This window comes from Rutidosis leptorrhynchoides, chromosome 6, assembly GCF_046630445.1.
Source record: "Rutidosis leptorrhynchoides isolate AG116_Rl617_1_P2 chromosome 6, CSIRO_AGI_Rlap_v1, whole genome shotgun sequence".
In the NCBI taxonomy this organism is placed as follows: domain Eukaryota; kingdom Viridiplantae; phylum Streptophyta; class Magnoliopsida; order Asterales; family Asteraceae; genus Rutidosis; species Rutidosis leptorrhynchoides.
The window spans coordinates 72,899,557-72,915,641 of NC_092338.1; the positions used below are offsets into that span (position 1 = coordinate 72,899,557).

General features: G+C 32.1%; 1 non-coding gene across 1 annotated transcript; it reads right to left on the reverse strand.

Moving 5' to 3' along the window:
• Positions 1 to 2,839: 2,839 nt before the first annotated feature.
• Positions 2,840 to 2,924, reverse strand: LOC139856473 (small nucleolar RNA snR60/Z15/Z230/Z193/J17). Its single transcript, XR_011761956.1, has one exon. It is a non-coding gene; the product is annotated as a small nucleolar RNA snR60/Z15/Z230/Z193/J17 (small nucleolar RNA).
• Between the last annotated feature and the right edge of the window lie 13,161 nt (positions 2,925 to 16,085).

A 16,085-nucleotide genomic window follows, 5' to 3' on the forward strand; every position in this document is an offset into this window, starting at 1 on the left:
ATTATTACATCAACAACTTACTAGTTCATAATAATACATGCATAAAAATGACACATAAAAGTTATGGGAGAGCAACTCTTTTGTTGGAACTTTTAATGATCATCATTAGTATGTATTTGAATGACATATTATAACAAGTAAAAAGTATTACTTTTGTATTAAATCTTATTTGAGTTTAAAATATCATTAAGATGTCATTAGGTGTGATTAGTAGAAATTAACATCTTTTGGTTCAAAACTCTTTTGAATACAAAGAAGGCAACTATTATAAGTATGTTTAAAAAGGTTTTGTAAATTATAGATGTCTCAAAGTGGTCTATCTCAAAGTGGATGAATTTGGTTACAGAGAGATCTGCGGTTGATCCACGGTCTACCGTGAGGTTGACCGCAAATAATAGTTTTGAAAATGAATTGCAGCCGTTGGTACAGGGCATTCACAGTCTGACTCACGATCGACCGTGGTGCAGTCGTATAGCAATTTTACCAAGTTAATTATTTATGTATTGGTCTTTTGCTAGAGATAGTGTAGGATTATGAACTCGTATCGTCTTACATATGATCAAGCACTTATTTCTTTTGTGTCATCATCAAAACAAAGTGATTAACTTTTGAATATTATAATTGGATTCTTAACCAACATATATAAATTGAAAACGTTAAAGGGAACATTAAAAATGAGTAACATGTCTTTTTCGGCATCCTGACGACCTCGATGTCAAGACACTATCCAGGAGTCTTGATGTTAGGGTCGTTTTATGGTGATCTCGAGTATCTCAGCACAATCTGAAACCGAATGTTTAATAAAGTGACATTAGATTCAAATTTATATGCGTTATACATAATTAGATTACGAGTGAAATAATATGCCTTAAAACAATATGTACCATGCTAAATCATGCATACACAAAAGGAATAATATGAATAAAATTCAAAATGGTCAAAATCGAAAAAAGACAAAATTAAAGTGTCACCCGTTATACATAATTAGATAGCGAATGAAATAATATGCCTTAAAACGATATTTTCCATGTTTAGACATGCATACACAAAACGAATCATATGATATAAATTAAAAACGTTCAAATAGAACATTAAAAATGAGTAAAATGTTTTTTTTTTGGCATCCTGATGACCTCGATGTCAAGACACTATCCAGGATTCTTGATGTCAGGGTCGTTTTATGGTGATCTCGAAAATTTTAGCACAATCTGAAACCGAAGGTTATGCGCCTTCAAATGGTACTCTATCTGGCGGCACATATTAAAGATTTAAAAAAGCGTGTTTAAATGAAATGACATTAGATTCAAATTTATAGCGTTATAAATAATTACATTAGGAATGAAATAATAGGCCTTAAAACAATATTGAAGGCTTTGGAGGACTCGTTTCGAAAAATATTTGGGACAAACCGCCTACGTCAGTTTGCCAACGGATAGTTGCCGAAAAAATACACGATTTGAAAAAAAAAACGGTAACTAAATCGGATCTACGAGTCAGAAGATACAATAGAACGAACATTTTAGCCAAATAGACAAAACACCAAGAAGCACCACGAACCATCGGTGGTGTTTGGTGCGTCGTGCGATTTTCCGAAAAAAGATGTCTTTTTCGGAATCTAGACGACCTCGAATGGCAAGCACGTTTAGAGAGTCTTGCTCGTTCAGCCGTTTTAGGTTGATCTTGAGAATTTCAGCATAATCTGAAACCGAAGATTATACGCCGCCAAATGGTACTCCATCTGCCAGCGCATACTAATTATTTAAAAAAACATATTTAATGAACTGACATTAGATTCAAACTTATACCCATTATACATAATTACATTGCGAATGAAATAATTGGCCTTAAAACGATATATATTATGCCAAGTCATGCATACACAAAACTAATAATAAGATATAAATTGAAAACATTTAAACAGAACATTAAAAATGAGTAAAATGTTTTTTCGGCATCCTGACGACCTCGATGTCAAGACACTATCCAGGAGTCTTGATGTTAGTGTCGTTTTAGGGTGATCTCGAGAATTTCAGCACAATCTGAAATCAAGGGTTATGCGCCGCCAAATAGTACGCGATCTGACGGCGCATATTAGCGTGTTTAATAAAGTGACAATAGATTCAAATTTATATGCGTTATATTGCGAGTGAAATAATAAACCTTAAAACAATATGTACCATGTTAAGTCATCTAAGGAATAATATAAATGAAATTCAAAACGGTAAAAATTTACTCTCATTCTACATACACTCACAACAACCATAAAATAATGAAATGTCTTTTCAAATTCATAACAAACTAATTCTCCATAATCTTCACGATGCTCACTCTGCGCAAATTTATTGCATAGTTTATAGTTAAACATTCAGTAAAATAACTGCAGCAAAATGACATGTAAAAGATTATAGAGTACGAGTTTGTATAAACAAAAAAACACATTAATGTTATAAAAAAGATGTGATAAATCACCTTTACTGCTATCCAACATGAACAAGTCCATAACCACAAAAGCTAAATTCTATCATCAAAGATAAAGTTTTACAACGTAATTTGATTCGGACGAGCTTGTCAATGACAAAAATTTTTCTTAAACGCTAACAATTAAACCGTATTCTTAATAGTCAAATACACCAAAACCATGAGGGTAACATTTATTGAAAATTGATTGAATAAAATAATGAGAGTACTTTTTTTTCTTAATCAACCAATTAAACGGTTTATGTTTCAAAATGACAATGTATTCGTCAAAAATAGACATTCGAATAATATTTTTGAAAACTACTTGATTTTGGCTTTTACAATAAGTTAATTCACTTTAGTGTTTAATGTTATATTGAAGAGAGTTCATCATATAGGAGCGCAAGACTAATTTCTAATCACATTAAAATCATGTGAACTATGCAAATAGTCATCATTTGAACCTCCCAAATTACATTAAATCAATTTCAAAAATAGTAAACTAATAGTAGATAAAATAAATAAAAAAGCCTCAGAAGGAAGGCAACATTTGTTGTAATCATGATTTTGATCATACATTACACAAATATATATGTAATCATCATTGGCTTGCTTAGTGAAAAAAAACTTTATATATAAAAAAAAATTAAAATAAATGGCCTCATAGAGAAGATTAGATATATTATTATTTTTATTATTATAAGTATTATCATTTTTATTATTATAAGTATTATCATTTTTATTAACATTACCATATAATATCATAATATTTTAATAAATATTTATAGAAGTAAACTCACTGTAGTAATAGAAAATACTAATTAGTTATTTAAAGTAAAAAAATATAAATATATCTAACTTAGTATTTAATATAATAAATTATGGATTTTTAAAGCAATATAAATATTATGTATATAAAATATATTTATAAGTAATATCACATAGGTATGTATTATTCATAGTAACAATTTTATACGAATATTCATATATAACAAATTAGGTATTTTTAATATAAGATTTTATAAATAATAATCATTTTCAAATATATATACAAATTAAATAAATAATATATAAAGTTATAAAATATGAAATTGTTCGATTACGAGTATATGTTTTAATATATATATGAATAATATAGGTTCGTGAATCCGAGGTCAACCTTCCATTGTTCAGTTTCGTCGTACGAATATTTTTACTACAAAATATTGAATCGTGAGTTCATTTGCTCTCTTTTACTCTTTACATTTTTGGGACTGAGAATACATGCGTTGTTTTTATAACTGTTTTACAACTGCTTTATTAAATGCCTTTGAAATCTATATTTTTGGACTGAGATGCTTTTATAAATGTTTGACGAGGTAGACACAAGCAAAACATTCATCGAATGAATTATTATGCAGACAGAAGTTCTGTGAATTATTATTGAATTAGTTGGACGTTATAATTGCCACTAATTGTTGTGAATATTTTCCCCTGATTATTATTGCTTGGTAACCTAAGAATTAGAAACGGGTATGGCCCTAATTCATGCGAATCCTAAAGGTAGCTACCGGGTTTAACACTCCCACCCAGAATGTTCACTAGACGGAAGAGCTAGTGGGCGTGGTGTTTAGTACTTCGAAGTTTATATATTATACAGACGAGATGTTCTGTTTTGGGGATATTATTGATGCGCATTATATGTTAAGGTCGGTTACCATGTTGAGCAATGAAATCAAATTGAATGTTATGTATCGAGAGAATGATTTTTATACACAGGTTATGTGTATTATATTTTGTACACGAGATATGTGTACGGTTATTTAAAAATCGTGAGGCAAACTACGGGGAAGAAAAGGATACGAACCTACTATGTCAAGCATTATGAAAATGGTTTCGTACACAAGATAGGTGTACTGTATTTGAATCTTGTGGTCTATCAAAATGATGAAATTTATTTTTTTATGATAAACCTATGAACTCACCAACCTTTTGGTTGACACTTGAAAGCATGTTTATTCTCAGGTTTGAAAGAAATATCCCGTTGTACATTTGCTCATTTTAAAGATATTACATGGAGTCGCTCATGGCATACTTAGGACTGTACCTCGCAATGGAGCCAAATGTTGATGACTTCGTCCAGATGGATTAGGACGGGTCTCTACAGGTGGTATCAGAGCGGTGGTCTTAGCGAACCAGGTCTTGCATTAGTGTGTCTAACTGATAGTTGTTTAGATGCATTAGTGAGTCTGGACTTCGACCGTGTCTGCATGTCAAAAGTTTTGCTTATCATTTCGTGTCGAAAATTACCTGCTTATCATTCTTATGGAATCATTTACTTATCATTCTTAGTCTAGACACATCTTACTGCATTGATTGTATGAATAGTGTATAGACAAGATTCATATCTTTGCGTATCTGCTAATTCATATCTTAGCGTAGTTGTTACTATAAACTTTGCCTGATATTCCGTAAATTCCTCCGTAATCTACGAAATACTTTGTTCAATCGTACAAAATGAAATTCTCCACTAGTTCAAGTCCCTCGGATTCTGATATGGAGTTTCACTCAAGCTCTGAAAGCAGTATAACTGGAATGGATCAGCAAATCAGTCATCACTAATTCTGGATGAATTGGGGATGGGTTCGTAGTTGACTTAATCAATGGAGACGCGAAGAAGGCGATCCCTTCCACCAACCGAATTCACCTCTTGGTGAAGAACCTGAAGCACTTACCGGCGAACCTATCCGAAACACCATTTTCAGCCTCATTTTCAGGGTAGCTCATCACGATTATATTCTATCCACAATTCTAAACCTTATTCATCAGCTCGTTCTGACCGACAATCATCCCGAAATAATGGAATAAGTCAACGAGCTTCGCGCTCGAGTAATCAATTTGGAGAATATGGTGCAAAACTTACCAGCTTCAGCAACATCACCAGCACCTACAGTACCACCAACATCAACACCAGTACCACCAACAACTCAAGTTTCAACATCACATGCCTCAACATCTCAATATGTACCTCGAGTATAATTGTTGATGTAGCGTGAGGGTACGAAATAGTATTATTTTTACTAGGAAATACTACAAAATATGACACAAGTTTTATTAATTTACGGATGAGATATACCTAAACCTTGCTACAACACTATAGGCAGTGTACCTAATCGTAGAGTAGTGTAGTTTTTAGTAAGTCCGGTTCGTTCCACAGGGAGCTAGTGATTACGTACTATATTTTTAACAACTATATTTATATAAATATATATATATATATATATAAGTAGTAATATTATTATAAAAGTGGGGTTTTTACCGTTTAATGACCGGTTTGTCGATTTTATATTTTTAAGCGTAAAGATAAATGACAATAATTAAAGTGCGTAAAATAAATAAATGACGATAAATAAAATAACAATAAATAAAATTGCGATAGAATATGAAATAAAAGGATTATGCTTATTTAAACTTCCGTAATCATGATGTTTGACGTTTTGATTTTAATTAATTGTTACTCGGGTTAATTGTCCTTTGTCATGGTTTATTTGATACCTATCTGGTTTTTATCCATAATAGTCCATCGGTCATAAATATAAAATGCGAGTGTCCTCGTCAAATTACCCTTATACCCGAAGTCAAATATTCCAACTAATTAAGGATTTAAACTGTGACGCAGTTATCACTTCTGTCAACAATTACACCAGTTATCACTGTATGTAATCTACCCCTGTTTTGATTAGATATGAATATTAATTTACCCACTTGATCAGTTTGAATAATCAATTACCCAACCCGAATAATTAATTAAATGATTATAATAGATTCCATATGAACGTCACTAAATAGGACAACCATAATCATTATTAATTATTAGGATAATTAATTTGAAGATAGGTTCGACAGACTCCAATGAGTTGTCACTCAATTAGACAATACCCCCCATCTATTAATAGTCAATAGTCCAATTTCCACAAGTGTCGGTCTTTTGCCCAAACCTTAATTATGGTACAAAATTCAATAACCCCGTCTTAATATTTTAGCCCAACATCACGATTACTTCGGCTCAAATAAGCATAATAATAACTTAGTTACGAGACATTAAATTAAAAAGGAAGAACATAGCTTACAGTGATGATTAATCGCGTAGCGTTACACGGACAGAGTTCTGACTTAAATCCTTACAATATTCGCTAACATACCATTATTATTATTATCTAAAATTAAAATTAAAATTATAATATAAATATATATGATACGTTTACATATTAAAGAGAGAGATTGAAATGGAATTGAAAAAGGAGGTGAAAAATCAATTAGAATTTGTTTTCTTTTATAGACGAATTTTGAATTGAAATTTTCACTTATGACCCCTTAACTATGCTTAATTAACAACTTTTTATTATTTAATATTATTCTTATTATGAATTATTTAAATATTATATTTTATTCTTGTGCATAGTTGACTCGTAATTTTTACACTGTTGCGTCGAGCGTTGAGAGTTGGTTCATGTCCCGGTTCCGGATTTTCGAACGTCCTTGCGTACTATTTTATATCGTGTACTTTGCGTTTTGTAACTTGTACTCTTGTCATTTTTAGACGTTCCTCATCAATAATTTGAACCTTTTTTATTGTATCTTGTACTTTTTAGCATTTTGGACCTTTTTGTCTTCAAATCTTCGTTTTCGCCTTTTGTCTTCGCACTTATTAAATATAAACGAATATTACTTGAAAATGGAACAATTGCAACTAAAATCTTGTCTTTCTTGGGGGATAATGCTATGAAATATATGTTCCTTTTTAGCCTTATCAATATCCCCACACTTGAGCGTTGCTTGTCCTCAAGCAATATAGTCTTGAAATACTAGAATCACTTCTTTATTCTTCACACTTTGTGCATCAGTGATTTTGATATGGCGGTATAAACAATGGTAGTAACCATAGAACCATGGTTAAAGGTGGGTGTGTCATCCACAGTTGCCTCGGGTTTAGGTCAACGACACTTTCAATCAAATAGCCGATTTACTTTCGGTTTCCAAAGCAAAGTGCACATTTGAAAGGTGGTTTACAGTCCCACATGACTATAAAAATGTAGATCCTTTAGGAAATTGGATCTTTATGAAAACATTTGATCTTTTTGAAAATTCATTCTAGCTTTCACCCTAGATAAGTTTTCTGATTTGACCCACCCTTCGTGTTGCAAAATATATTTGTGGATCAATATTTTGGCTAAAACTTTTAGGCTCGTGTAATCCACTGCTATCCCGGTATCGGAAAGCACACATCCAGTTTACTTGTTCCGTATATTACCTTTCGGTAAACTACCGTCCGGTTGTAAAGGAAAGCGATGAACAAGAAACTGTTAAGGCAATGTCCAATGACATGCAGATGTTTATGGTCTTTTTTTAACGTGTCGGATGCTAGTACTATCCTTGGTAGGAGCAATAGTAAAGATCATCCTATAATTTTTTCGGTCTGGCACAAGGTCCTGTCTCCGACCATGCTATGCAACCACCGTTCTTACGGTTGACACCCGATTTGGTTCAGGTGACCTAATGAATTCCAGGTGAATTCCTAGGATTTTACGTTCAATGGTAATGAACGCATTGAAAATGGGTTTTCAGAAAACAAATCGGTTTATAATTTTGATCAAAATATTTTCTCGTTCAAGCTCGAGTTTAGATATCATCGAATTCCATGAGTTTAAATTCTCAATCTTTAAGGTCAATCTCAAGGATTGAGTAATATCAGGCTTAAAAGCTGATTTTTAATCTTTAAGGAGATTATCCTTTTCTGGGGATCTGATTCATTAGTCTTATCAAGCTAATTTGCACGGTGCCTCCCCATTGTACGAGAAAAATCCTTCTCATGGTTAGGATAAATCTGACCACTTGGCGACCCTGTTTAATGCTGAGGTCCGTGGATTTCCTGCTGATTTTAGAGATGACTTTTCTAGATTTTTCGTCAACCTACAGCTGGTCTGGACGACAACTTCATGACCTAAATCAAGAAGCGCGTGTCTTTTTCGGAAGACTTTACTTCCTTCAAATGATGGAATTGATTCATCGTGTAGATCCATCTTTCTTTCAAAAGTATTATAGTAAATCGGGTAAAACTGATTAGTATCATTCAAAACAAAAGTACCTGCAATAATCTTGTACAAAAATATGTGATAGATAGTTTTTAATTGAATAACTTGGTACATTCTCCCCACACTTAGTTTCTTTCTTTGCCTTTTTATTCTCCTTTATTCCATTTTAAATGAATTCAAGCATTTTAGGTTGTTTCTCAATTTATGTCCTTTCCGAGGTAACGATAATTTCGGCATTAACACCTAGTTTTCATCGTTCATAAATATGTATAAACATGATTTTGACTTCATTTAATTGAAAATTTTTCAAATTTTCACAAAATTTGGCAAATAAACCAAGTATAAACCTGAGAGAATTTATAACCCTTCCCCACACTTAAGATCATGCAATGCCCTCATTTGCATGAAATCAGACTATAATTTAAATTCATGAGGGTGATTAGCGTAGAACAGTGATTAAAAATACCCAGTTTGCAAACATCTTGTTGTTATCTCACATTTGATATTTTGCTTCTTGTCGTCAAAATTAGTACCTTTTGCTGAACTTAATGACAGTCTTTGAAAGTGCGTTGTTTTACCCTGTTTTGTATATAACATAAAATACAAACATATATATACATATTTTTGAAGTTTGGTATATAACCCCACGTTCAAAAATTTATAAAATATAATATTTTTTTGGCATACTTTAAATCAATAAAATAATGATAACAAAATTTGTCGCCTCGCCTTCGGGTAAAGCAATTTCGGCTCAACGACCTAGTCTTTAACTCACGACAAATTTTAGAAAGCATTTTTTTTCAACTTAATGAAATAAAGTAAATTTTTTTTTTTAAAAACACACAAAACTTAAATTTAAAAAGCATATTAATTTCATAAAAAAAAACTATAAAACAAAAAATTTAGAATGGGGGGAGAAAACTAGTTCTTTAGTGTCTGCTAGCGGAAAAGACCAATCAGATTCCATTCTCGGAACTACACGAGAACAGAACAACTATCTCTAGACAGCATTTTCTTAGAATACTTGAATCTCCCCACACTTAGGTAGCTGTGGTGTCGAAATTGTGATTAGCTTTATCGTCAATTTCTCTTGGACCATAATCAACTTGCATATCTGTGACTTTTTCTTTAAGCCATTGGTCGGATTCCTGTGTAATATCCATAATTTCAACTAGCTTCGCCTTTTCTTTAGGCGATAAATTGGATACTAACCGGTTACATAACTTGAAGTTCCCCTTACTTCTAGCATCGCGAATCCGTTTAATAAGTTTCTTCATTGAACTATTAATAACGGGATCATTTAATTTTGTATCAACAGCGGGGTTCTTTATTATCAGGTCATCATTAGGTGTTACTTCATCTTCCCCACACTTAGGCGTTTCATTATTGTTAAACACTACCGTTGGAGTTGGTAAAACAACATGGTTATTACCAATTGTTTTTACTGGTTCAACGGTTTTGGCTGGTGGAGATTTAGACTTTCGAATCATAAAGGTGATCGATTTGTCACCACTTTTAAGTGTCATTCTTCCATTTCCTACATCAAATAACGCCTTGTTGGACGCAAAGAATGGTCGACCTAAAATTAGAGGAATGTTTGAGTCCTCTTCTATGTCAATTACAATAAATTCGACTAGAAAGGTTAAATTGCCTACTTGAATGGGTAGGTTGTCAGCAATTCCAACTGGGTGCTTAATGGTTTGATCAAAGAGTCGAACACTCATATCCGTTGGACTTAACTTACCTACACCTAATCTCTTATATAAGGAAAGAGACATAACACTCACACTTGCACCTAAATCTGCTAGTGCATCATACATGACACAATCACTAAGTAGACAAGGAACAATAAATTCACCCGGATCACCTACCCTAGGTGGAGGTTTTTGTGGAGCTGTATTCACCGGGTTTACTTCTACGGCTTTTGTTTCTTGTACTTTCTTATTCTTTTTCTTCTTCTTCTTTCCAGAAGTATCACAATCTTTATTACTTATTACTTGCTCATACTCAACTCCTTTTCTTGGAAACGGGATGGGTGGTTTGTATGGTGTCACCACTGGCTTTACATACTCGGGTGGTGGTGGTGATGTAACTTCTTCATTGTTACTCACATCTAAAACCTTCCCATCTTCTGGAGCTGGTTTTTCAGAATTTGTTGAAACCATGTTAACATTCTCATTCCGAGGATTTGCTTCAGTATTACTCGGTAGCTTTCCTTGTTCCCTCTCACTCATTAAGCTAGCAAGAGTACCTACGTGTTTTTTTAGATTCAAAATGGAAGCTTGTTGAGTTCTTAATGACTGATCAAACCTCTCATTCGTTTGGGTTTGAGATGTAATAAATTATGTTTGAGATTCAACTAGCTTTACCATCATTTCTTCTAGATTTGGCTTTTTCTCTTCGGTTTGTTGTGGTGGTTTATACAAGCTAGGTCTTTGTTGATTGAAAGTGTTGTTTTGAGTTGGTTGGTTATTCGGACCTTGTTGGTTATACGAGTTATTGTCGGGTCCTTTTGGATTGTAAAGAATGTTTTGATTTCGATTGAAGTTTGGCCTTGACGGTTGATAATTATTCTGATAACTATTTTCCAGCCTTTGGTTCATGTAGACAACATTCTCACGTTGTTCCATCGTTTGTTCAATGTGACAGTCTTTCATTAAGTGTGGTCCACCGCATTGCTCACAACTGATTCGTATTGCGTGAATATCTTTATTCATCTTTTCCATTCGTCTCTCGAAAGCATCTATTTTTGCGGAAACGGAATCAAAGTCATGGCTAGAATCGGCTCTAGCCGCTTTAGATGATCTAACGATATCTTTTTCTTGGTGCCACTCATGAGAGTGGGAGGCTGTATTATCAATAATTTTGTAAGCTTCAGTTGCGGTTTTCTTCATGATGGAACCACCAGCTGTTATGTCGATGTCTTTTCTTGTAGCGATGTCTACGCCTTTATAGAAGATTTGCACTATTTGAAAAGTATCTAATCCGTGTTGAGGACATCCTCTCAACATCCTTCCGAATCTTGTCCACGCCTCATATAATGTTTCATTTGGCTTTTGCGCGAATGTAACAATTTCTCCTTGAAGTCTCACGGCTTTGGATGCCGGAAAGAATTGTTTAAGAAATTTTTCTACTAAAACATCCCATGTATCAATCGCCCCTTCAGGTAACGATTCTAACCAATCTTTGGCTTCTCCCTTTAAAGTCCAGGGAAACAACATGAGATAGATCTGCTCATCTTCCACTTCTCGGATTTTGAATAGTGTACAAATTCTTTTAAACGTACGAAGGTGTTCGTTTGGATCTTCCTTCGGCGCACCACTATATTGGCACTGATTAGTTACCATGTGTAGGATTTGTCCTTTGATTTCATAATCTGTCGCGTTAATGTCTGGCTTAATAATGGCGTGACCTTGGCCCGTGCGTGTGGCTCTCATTCGGTCTTCCATACTTAGAGGTTCCAGATTTTCCATAATTGAATTTGTTGAATACGAATCACTCGAGGATTCTGATTTAATGGTTTGTGGCTCAGGATGAATAATTAGTGGTTCAAGATCTTGGAATTGTCCTTGAATATGCTCCGGGTTCTTAGTTGTGAAGTCGGGTTCAAAAGATGGATTGTCGGAAATTTGAGTTGGAGTTCTTGGTCGACTAGATGACGATTCTAAAGAAAAATCAACGGCGGCAATATTGGCTAGATGTCTTGATCTGGTTACAGGCGGTGAACGTATGAAAGGTGGTGAACGTTTTGCTCGGTGCATTCACAGAATATCCTATTAGTTATAAAAATAAGAAAAACTTATATAAGTTGTCCAATCAATAGACTTTTCTGATTTTGCCCACGTTTCGAATAGCCAAAAGATGCAGCAGAGGGGCAGGATTCGTTTGGTCTCAATATAATTGAGTACTGTTTGGCTCCAATAACCCGGTCCACGTACAAATCCAACTATTACTACGAACCAGAAAATTTTGATGTCTATCAATTTAACCACTTAAAATAAATTTTCGTAATTTTAAGAAATTTAGAGAAGAAGTAGAAAAAATTCTAAGTCCTAAAAACTAGAATGGCGAGAAATAAGAGAGAAAAAGATTGCGCGTCGAAAAGTGTCGAAAAAAAAAAAAAAAGACGAAGAGTGGTTTGTAAACACGCGGTTAATCCAACCTTATAACTATCACTATCTTAAAATTAAAACTACAAATAGAGATCACTAATTGGAATTGTAATTGATACATAGGTAAACGGCGTCGAAAGATAAATAAAAATAAGAAAGTAGCACGAAAAATGGCGTCGCAAAATTCTAAGGCACCTAAATCTTAGTCTAAAGAAAAAGCACTTAAGGGATTTTACGGCAAAGCCTAAAAATTCTAGAAGTAAAAATAACTATGGCAAAACTAAACTTAATACTAAAAGTTGCGACTATAGTCTAAAAATCTAAAGGTAATAAAACTAAAAAAAAAACATTTTTTTTTATAGACAAAATCTTAAAAAAATATATTTTTTTTTTAATAATTTTTTTTTTTTTTTTACGTTTTTTTTTTTTTTATATAAAAAACGAATTTTTTTTTTCTTTAAAAAAAAACGTTTTTTTTTTACACAAATTTTTTTTTTTAACTCATTTACTATTCATGAATAGTAAATGAAAAGAAATTAATTAATTTACTATTCACATGAAAGCGACATTATAGAAATTATTAATTATAAGTTACATAATATACCCCTGAAGTATTTAATAAATACGACTTTTTTAAAATTTACGTATCAAATTTTGATTCTAAAATATTATTATATTATTATATTCTATTTCAATATTATTATATTATTATATTCTATTTCAATATTATTATATTATTATATTTTATTTCAATATTATTATAATTAAAAATATAGCGTTTTAGCGCTCCCCGGCAGCGGCGCCAAAAACTTGTTGATGTAGCGTGAGGGTACGAAATAGTATTATTTTTACTAGGAAATACTACAAAATATGACACAAGTTTTATTAATTTACGGATGGGATATACCTAAACCTTGCTACAACACTATAGGCAGTGTACCTAATCGTAGAGTAGTGTAGTTTTTAGTAAGTCCGGTTCGTTCCACAGGGAGCTAGTGATTACGTACTATATTTTTAACAGCTATATTTATATAAATATATATATATATATATATATATATATATATATATATATATATATATATATATATATATATATATATATATATATATATATATATAAGTAGTAATATTATTATAAAAGGGGGGTTTTTACCGTTTAATGACCGGTTTGTCGATTTTATATTTTTAAGCGTAAAGATAAATGACAATAATTAAAGTGCGTAAAATAAATAAATGACGATAAATAAAATAACAATAAATAAAATTGCGATAGAATATGAAATAAAAGGATTATGCTTATTTAAACTTCCGTAATCATGATGTTTGACGTTTTGATTTTAATTAATTGTTACTCGGGTTAATTGTCCTTTGTCATGGTTTATTTGATACCTATCTGGTTTTTATCCATAATAGTCCATCGGTCATAAATATAAAATGCGAGTGTCCTCGTCAAATTACCCTTATACCCGAAGTCAAATATTCCAACTAATTAAGGATTTAAACTGTGACGCAGTTATCACTTCTGTCAACAATTACACCAGTTATCACTGTATGTAATCTACCCCTGTTTTGATTAGATATGAATATTAATTTACCCACTTGATCAGTTTGAATAATCAATTACCCAACCCGAATAATTAATTAAATGATTATAATAGATTCCATATGAACGTCACTAAATAGGACAACCGTAATCATTATTAATTATTAGGATAATTAATTTGAAGATAGGTTCGACAGACTCCAATGAGTTGTCACTCAATTAGACAATACCCCCCATCTATTAATAGTCAATAGTCCAATTTCCACAAGTGTCGGTCTTTTGCCCAAACCTTAATTATGGTACAAAATTCAATAACCCCGTCTTAATATTTTAGCCCAACATCACGATTACTTCGGCTCAAATAAGCATAATAATAACTTAGTTACGAGACATTAAATTAAAAAGGAAGAACATAGCTTACAGCGATGATTAATCGCGTAGCGTTACACGGACAGAGTTCTGACTTAAATCCTTACAATATTCGCTAACATACCATTATTATTATTATCTAAAATTAAAATTAAAATTATAATATAAATATATATGATACGTTTACATATTAAAGAGAGAGATTGAAATGGAATTGAAAAAGGGGGTGAAAAATCAATTAGAATTCGTTTTCTTTTATAGACGAATTTTGAATTGAAATTTTCACTTATGACCCCTTAACTATGCTTAATTAACAACTTTTTATTATTTAATATTATTCTTATTATGAATTATTTAAATATTATATTTTATTCTTGTGCATAGTTGACTCGTAATTTTTACACCGTTGCGTCGAGCGTTGAGAGTTGGTTCATGTCCCGGTTCCGGATTTTCGAACGTCCTTGCGTACTATTTTATATCGTGTACTTTGCGTTTTGTAACTTGTACTCTTGTCATTTTTAGACGTTCCTCATCAATAATTTGAACCTTTTTTATTGTATCTTGTACTTTTTAGCATTTTGGACCTTTTTGTCTTCAAATCTTCGTTTTCGCCTTTTGTCTTCGCACTTATTAAATATAAACGAATATTACTTGAAAATGGAACAATTGCAACTAAAATCTTGTCTTTCTTGGGGGATAATGCTATGAAATATATGTTCCTTTTTAGCCTTATCAATAATCATCGTTCTACATGACGTTCTACATCATTTATCTTCGTTCGACATGATGCTTACGTAATCTCTAATGTTTTAGAGATTATATATTCTTGTTCTAACGGTAAATCAAATGAGTTTAATATCATATTGACTCATTAAATTCATGATTACATCTGAAGAAAATATATATATGTAAGTATATTTTCATAAAGATTGTAATTAAAATTTCTTTTGTACAAACTATTAATGGTGAAAATATTTTAACGGGTAGGTAATACCCGAGGAATATTTAGATTTCACATTAAAAATTTACAATGTACATTCTTTCAAATCTGATTCAACAGTCATTTACTATCCTACTTACATCCACCGATACATGTATCCGTTCACCGCAGAATAACTATTTTCATTCAATTTCATATTTGGATTTTGACCTATCAGAATCCAACAAGTGGCATAATGAAGAAAACATTGGACAAAATAAAATTTGTTAGAAACAAACAAATTAACTATGAGAAATTTTGTTAAGAATCCACGCTAACAAAATCCTAGTTAACTGTTCCTAGCTAACTGCTAATTCCTTATTACATTTATTTATCACAATTTAATTATCGCAATTTTAATTCTCGCAATTTTATTTATCGTCATTTAATTACTGTTATTTATTTTACGCACTATAAATATTGGGACACGTATACAAGGTTTTAACATATCATATCGACGCATCTATATATATTATTTGGAATAACCATAGACACTCTATATGCAGTAATGCTCGAGTTAGCTATACAGGGTTGAGGTTGATTCTAAAATA